This window comes from Excalfactoria chinensis, chromosome 4 (assembly GCF_039878825.1).
Source record: "Excalfactoria chinensis isolate bCotChi1 chromosome 4, bCotChi1.hap2, whole genome shotgun sequence".
Taxonomy (NCBI): Eukaryota; Metazoa; Chordata; class Aves; order Galliformes; family Phasianidae; genus Excalfactoria; species Excalfactoria chinensis.
Genome location: NC_092828.1, coordinates 38,049,273 through 38,056,998, shown reverse-complemented (window position 1 = coordinate 38,056,998; position 7,726 = coordinate 38,049,273). Strand labels below are relative to the sequence as shown.

The 7,726-nt window shown below is 39.2% G+C and overlaps 1 pseudogene; it reads right to left on the bottom strand.

The window, feature by feature from the left end:
* Positions 1-753: 753 nt before the first annotated feature.
* On the bottom strand, positions 754-7,653 carry LOC140251545 (uncharacterized; annotated as a pseudogene).
* Positions 7,654-7,726: the final 73 nt, after the last annotated feature.

The window sequence follows — 7,726 nt, the reverse complement described above, 5'->3', positions numbered from 1 at the left end:
ATGCTCCACCCCTGGAGGTTCTCAAGGCCAGGTTGGTTGGGATCCTGGGCACCCCACAATCCAGTGGGGGGGGATTTATCCTGCCAGTCAGAATTATTTCCATCTGTGATTGGTAAAGGGACTCTAAATCAGAAAGAAATTCTCAGGGTAATGCCAATGATATTGCTTGTTCCATTAGCAGTAGCATTTATTCAAAAGTAGCAGCATTTTAGGGGAAGAACTCTTCTAGAAACAGAGAATATTAAGAAAGTATATAAAATACATGGTAACTTAGAAAAACAAGTTTTTTCCTTTTACAGCTGCTGATGGGCATCAAAAGACTTAAAGAGAGAAAGAGCTCAAAAAGAACAAGTACATGTTCGCTTTTCCTTGTCTCAAGAGACACTATTTATAGGAATCTCGTCCTAAGTTGTAAATCAGGGAATAATATCTATAATAACAATGCATTTTTCCAGAGAAGACAATAGCCTAAGAATTTATGCCAACCACATGCTTTTCAAAGGAAAAAGAGACTCTGGAGAATTTTTAAGATGAGATAAATATCCCAAAGGTCTCTTGCAGAGCTCTTGTAAGTAGGCAAGTTTAATTCCATAGAGCACAGGAAATTCCTCTAAATGTAGTCAGAAAAAGAATGTCAAAGGCAAGCTGTAGCACTTCATAGGTGCTCAAGGCTGCTTAAGCACTGCACAGAGACAGTCAGAGCTAAGAGATTGAAATAGTTTTGTTAAAAGAAACACCGCTATAGAAAGAGACAGCAATAGGTGTTGCTATATAGAGCTAAACACAGAATTTTTGTTGTATCATTAAAACTCAGGAACTTGTTTGAGAAATTCAACTCAGCTAATAGGTCTTGTACACGTCACTCTTTTGTTAACATCCTTGAATTTTAAGCTTCTCAGGAATAATGTCTGGCAAACAGATAATGCGTCACTTCTAGAGGCAGTTCGAAGGAACACAAAGCAGACAATATTTTTTGTAACGTGCAGTCTGAACACTCACTACCAGCTCAAGCTTCCTCAAACTTGCAAGTAAACTTAAAAGCTGTACTCAGATCAAAGGTTCAGATAACTTAGAATCTTGTCTCATCCAGTGGCCAAAAGCAGGCACACCTTTTGCCTTCCAGAATGCTGTAGTGGATCAATAGCTTCTACAGAATACCCTCCACCTCTAGTGTGTAGTTCATTTTATTTAAAAGCTATTAACAATTAAGTCTTCTGTGAATTTATGCTGTTTTCACATTGAATGTACAAAAATATTTCTCTCCACAATATTTTGTTGATCTCTGACCCTGCCTCCCTTCTGAGCACTACCTGTTCACTGACCATCCATTGGCTGTAAAGAGTCTAGCAAAGCTTCCCATTTCGAGGTGTTTGAACATAGATTTATTGCCTACTTTTATCCATTTTGTGGGTTGTTTGTAAATCTCTGTATCTCTAGATCACAATGTGTTTGAATTTAACTCACATTCATATGCAATATTACAGTTGGTAGCAGCAAAATAACCACAAATTTTTATACCTTAACTATGCATTATAAAACAGAACATGTGAGCATCATTAACCAGTGAACTGATTAAGGGCAGAAGTATGGCTTATTTTCTTTCATCTCAGCTTTAAGTGCACCACAACAGCTCAGGATCAGTCAATTCCCTTCCTGACAGACTGATACAGCATTGGTGCACTATAGTAACAGGAATGCGTTTTTTTTTTGCATCAGATCACTAGCACATTCCATTACAAAAGGATTTTCAGGTAGAGAATCAGGAGCTGTCACAGGAGAAAAATCTTAGAGCAGAAGAACTTTCATTACAGAAGGGTTTTTCTGAAGCATCAATAGAAGAGGAATAAAGTTTGTACTCATACCTGTTTTAGCTCTTTTCTGCTTATGACGACTCTTCAGCTTATTCTTCACGTGAGGTTCAGCTTCTGCACCTGCTATTCCACTCATTAAATGCCTTCCTGAAAGAAAGTTGAGCGCAACACACTAACACATATAGTTATTTTAAAGATTATAATTATTTTAAAGAAAAGGGTACGACAGTAACACATTCAAGGAACATTCCAGAAAGCCAGAGCATGAGAGTTAAGTTTTAAGACAAAGTATTGACTTCAGGGACAAAAGGAAATACTATTTCCAAGAAGACTGATTAATCAGGAAAAGACCAAATTAGTCTGAGTACAAGATGCATTCCATCACCAGGGTCTTTTAACACTGAGATTAGTTAAAACATTATATTATCTGCTCTAGAAAGCAGTGCCCACGCAATGAAAAATGCTCCCACCTATGATCCAATAAGCAGTGCCTGCTATCACAAAATGTCTGACATAATAAACACACTAGTGCAAATACATCATTTTTTTAAATTATCTAAATTGTTAATGCAAGTTTATTTAATGTGCTCTGCTGAAATTAATCCTAACTTCAACAGGAGTACTGGGAAAAAGACTAATCAGCTGAAGACCATAAATAAGTGACTTTTTAAAGTTCCCAAATACGAAGCATCTCGAGGCTTTGATAGCAAGGGATCAAACCACAGATTTCCTTTTACTGCCCCGCCAGGGTCAAAGAGATGGGTATTTTGGAAACTTGTACCTGAAGGTTTCAATGTATAGGCTACTTGCTCTTCTTGCCAATATTCCAGAGGTTTAAGTTGTATCCTTTTTGTCTGATGAACATTAGGCGTATTGGAAGGCAGCACTAATTTAAAGGATGAATTCATTTTCATACTTCCTGTGAACTAAGTATATAGAAATGGAAAACATTAAACAATCTGTTGTTGTTCCATCTCAAGGGGTCAGCACTTCCCAGCTGATACTTATACCACTGTGCCTTCATATTAAAAAAAACAAAAGGAATGAGGTATTGCCAGTAGCCTCCTTTTGCATACATTATTATTTCACTCTGCTTTTTGTTAAGCAGTTACCATCCTAGCTTGACATTATATTTCTTTCTATATACCTTAGTCAACCACTGATATATAAACATTAGAGGCTCGGGAATATGGAGCAAATATACTTGAATTATGAAGACAAATCCCTAGACAGTAACTAAGAATCTTCCCCAAATCTGAAGGATTTCATCAGCAAAACTGAAAAGGTTTCGTCTTGCGTATGGGGCAAGAGAAGAGTAACTGAGGGTTATGTTCCATCTCCAAGGTCTGGAAAACGAACAGTACTCTTGCCAACAGAAAATCCCATGCATTTCCAGGACTTCCCAGATATTTATTTTCTGACTTACTACAACCTCAACTTCAATATTTCTAAGCTGCAATGTATGAATACGGTAAGAATTTTACATTTTGTAAGAAAAAAATAAAAGCTCCCTTAAGAGTTGAGAACATATTAGTCAAGATTATTTAAATGCTAAAAATAAAAATGGTAAATTAAAAACAACAACAAGCTTTGCCTCTATTTGTGCACAACAATAGAGTTGTGTGCCTTCAAAAACTATAACAAAAAAAATAATAAAAACAGATTACTGTGGGATTACAACACACCACATGCCCACTGTGTCATCTTCTCCCATGGGACCAACTCAGATACCACAGAAAGCAGCTTACCTGCACCCTCAGTTACGTTGTGAAGATTAATTCAAACCCTCTCACTGAGTTGTAAGAAAACGTGGCAATTCAAATGGTACCTATTGAATACACAAAAAAAAGTTTTCAAAAGTTAAACAAAAAATAAAGAGCAGGGCTGTATAGTACTCGAAAGAGGAGTTAAGAAGGCTTGTCTATAAACATATTCCATGTATTTCCCAGATTGCTTTCCATATCTTATTCAACTTAAAATTAAGGTTTTGAGTACTCTACATTTGCACGAAGCACTGAAGATGCTTATTGAATTAACAAACTCACTCATCTCTGATGAGTGAATCGCAGATTTCTAGGTGTTTCCCTGTGTTTCTTTCAGCAAAAATCTACATCGAGTTGGAAATGTCTTTGTATTTATGTACTCACATTAAGCTATTTTAAAGTTATCTATTTTTTGCCTGCCTATCTCGTCTGACAGTAGATTTTTTTTTATCTGACAATGCAGGTTTTCAGAGTTATCTGAAAATACATTCAAAAAGCCATCACAATAGGCGTTTATTTACTACTCAAGACTTTTAGTCAATTCATCTCCAAGATCCACAACTCCCAACGTTAACGTTCCCTCTAACATTTTTTCTTTAAAAGTTCGTGAAACCCAACATAGATAAAATCAATGTGTAATTTATGTAAGCATTAAAAAGCATCAGCTTGAAAGGCACAGGAAAAATACACATTCAAGTAAATATTCCTCAGACATCTCTCTAAAAAACCAAGTATTGTAACTACACGTACAATTGTACTGACTCAAGTGTGAGATCATTCAGCTTTACACCCCCCAGTATAACTTCAAAACAAACTTATTACTAGAAACAGCCACTAACTAGGTCCGAAAAAAACATTACATGAACTAAGCAAAACTTGTAATTGGCTTTAAAAGGAAAGAAAAGACTTTCTACCTCCAGGCTTCACATGCATTACCAACAGTTCATTTAACTTGCATAGGACAATTTAACATAGAAAACCAAGATATTTTTAGGTGAACAGACCATAGGGTGGGAAACATAGCTCTACAGTGGCCAGAAGTGATTAATCAAAGTACCTCTGCATAACAGTGCATCAAATTGGTACAGACTCGTTCTGCTCACAAAGAAGCAAAACTGCATCTGAGGGGATCTTGGCAATACCAGGCAAAGCATTCACAGGTAGGCCAGCAATCATATACCGAAAGAAGAGTGGAAGGGGCTCTGGCTAGGCAGCACTCCTTCTGAAGCAGCAGCCTCAGTGCAAAAGATGCTCTGCTCTCCCTTTAGTGGCTGGCCCTTAAGTGAGCCTGCTGTAGCTCTACTCTGGGTCACCTGGGGAGCACAGGTGCAAACAATGTCCCTGTGCCCCCTAGGCCAGCTACATCCCTTCACCAGGTGCTCAATCACCTGTTCAAACTGCCACCTAATAGCTCCCCTACAAACCTGAACCTATAAAATCCGTTCTGAGTATCGCTCAAGGACAACTATATCCTGAAAGGCTTGATGCCAGGCCTTAAACAGCTAACACAACATGGATCTGGTGTGTATTGTACCATGTATTTGGGCAGAACTGCAACTACAGCCAATTCAACTTGCATTTCTTATTCTGAAGAACAAGTGCTGAGGATACAGGAGAAATTACTACACAGCCATATCCCCTCTTTTGATGCAGTCCAGGATACCTCCCAGGCTGCAAAAGGACACTTCTTGTCATGCTTTAAATCCACCAAGACCCCCAGGTCTTTCTCTGCAGGGCTGCTCTCAGTTTCTACACATATCTGGGATTGCCTCAACCTAAGTGCAACACCTTTTAGATTAGCTTACTATTTTAGCTACGTGCCTCAGGTGTGAGTTATGATCCATTTCTACTGACTTCTGTATTAGAACACCACGAAGCACAGTAACTGCACCAAAGAGCTGTGCTTTATCAATACAGAAGGAGTAAGACTAAATGCAAGTTTCTCTATTATCTATTTAACCACCTGAAACAGTCACTTATTTCAACAACGTAATTAATGCTCAAAACTTAACGGAACATACCAAGTCACACTACATTTTACAAGGAATTAAATGAATAGCTTACTGCAGCCTCTGGTGCCTGCTGCTTTTTCTTTTCTTACTTGCTTTCACAGCTGATTGCTTGCATTTTTTTCTTGCCACCATCCTGTGCAGAAGAGCTGTCAGAATCTGTTGTATTTTGAGGCTCAGTGTCCCCTGTGATTGAGCAAGCTCTTTTATGGGCTCTGTGATGAATCCTTTTGAGTATCAGTTCATCATCAAGCTGATCATCTTTTCAGAATTGTTCATATTGCCTACAAGACGCTGCAGTAACTTTGCAGCTTTTAAAGGAGTTTTGTTATTGACATCAGTAAGTGATTCCAAAGCATGCAATACTTCCTCAGCTTTTTCAGATTTAGTCAACTTCTGAAGCACAGAAGTCTGTAATTCCTGATGTGGAGGTGAGGTAAACATTACACTTGATCCTACGGGCTCTCTTTCAAGTCCTTCTTCACCAGGTTCATTGTCAGAACTCTTCCATCTCTGTGGCTCAGGATTGGTATTACCATTTCTCTTCATCATTTGCAAGTTGCTGCTTAGTTTGTTCCTTGTGAGCTGAATGCTGATAAGCTTTTGAAGCAGGCTGCTGGTACTTGCAAGGAGTGAGGTTCTTCTTTGGAGACAGCATCTGCTCTTGCTGATGCTCAGCTGAGGGCACTGGAAAATCCTCCCTTGGCATCACTCATCTTTTGTTCTTCATCAGTTGCTTCTGAGTCCAAACCAGACAGCACTGGTTGTTCAGCTTCTGATTCATAGGAAATCTTCTTTCTATGCTTGGAAGAGCCCCTAAGTGCATCCTTTTTAGATTTTCCTAGGAATACAAACAACACATGGGCACGAATACCTTTTCTCCATAAAACCCAAAGAAATAAGTTTACATCAAAACACAAAAATAAATTTAAAAATTACACAAACAATAAATATCACAAGAACTGATTTTTCCCTCACATTTGAAATAAAGTTCTCTCTGATTCATATCATTTCCTAACAGCAAAAGAGCAGAAATGTTACGCTGTATGTGCTTCCAGTTTTCAGTGCTACCTGCTAGAAAATTCTTCCCAAATAATTCATGAAAAATGACCTTTCAATTTAAAGCACGTATCTTTAATCTCCTTTCTAGGGATATAAGAGCAAAAGCTTGTGGGTACCTACTTATCTGTCAGCTCATAGAATCATAGAATCATAGAATTACTCAGGTTGGAAAAGACCTTGAAGATCATCAAGTCCAACCGCAGCCTAACCAGTAGCCTATCTCTTAAAAAACAACCACAAAAACAATACTACAACAACAAACCTCTGCTAAATCATATCCCTGAGTACCACATCCAAACGGCTCTTAAACACATCCAGGGATGGCGATTCAACCACCTCCTTGGGGAGCCCATTCCAGTACCTAACCACCCTTTCTGTAAAGAAGTTCTTCCTAATATCCAACCTAAACTTGCCCTGGCGCAACTTGAGGCCATTTCCCCTCGTCCTGTCACAAGTCAGTAGTGAGAAGAGACCTGCCCCACTCTTACTGTAAGAACCTTTCAGGTACTGGAAGACGGCAATAAGGTCTCCCCTCAGCCTCCTCTTCCTCAGACTAAACAGCCCCAGCTTCCTTAGTCTCTCCTCATAGGGCTGATTCTCCAAGCCCTTAACGAGCCTCGTTGCCCTTCTCTGGACCTGCTCCAGTACCTCCATGTCCTTCTTGTGCTGAGGTGCCCAAAGGAAAAGACAGAGGAAAAGGAAAAGACAGAACTGCTAACTTAATTTTTTGGACTTCTAACAGTGGAGGATAGGGTTGGGGGAGAGGTGAATCTGTGAAAGAATACAGATCATGGCCTAACAGGCAACTAGCCCATGAGAAAGGACTTGTGTTACAGCAATAGATTACTGCAAATATCCAAACTCAGGTTCTCCACTTACCAAACATTCAGCTGCCACCATTCAGCATACGGTTAACACAGCAGAAAGAACCATCGGGTCGCTCAGGTAACTGACTGACAAGAAGCTGTCAGCTTGGAGATGCTTGGTGCAAAACCGCGTTCTTTCCTGCTCAGTCGCATAACTGAGTTCCTCACAGACCGTTCACCTACAGGTGTCTTTTCAAACCTAACCCTCGCGCTCC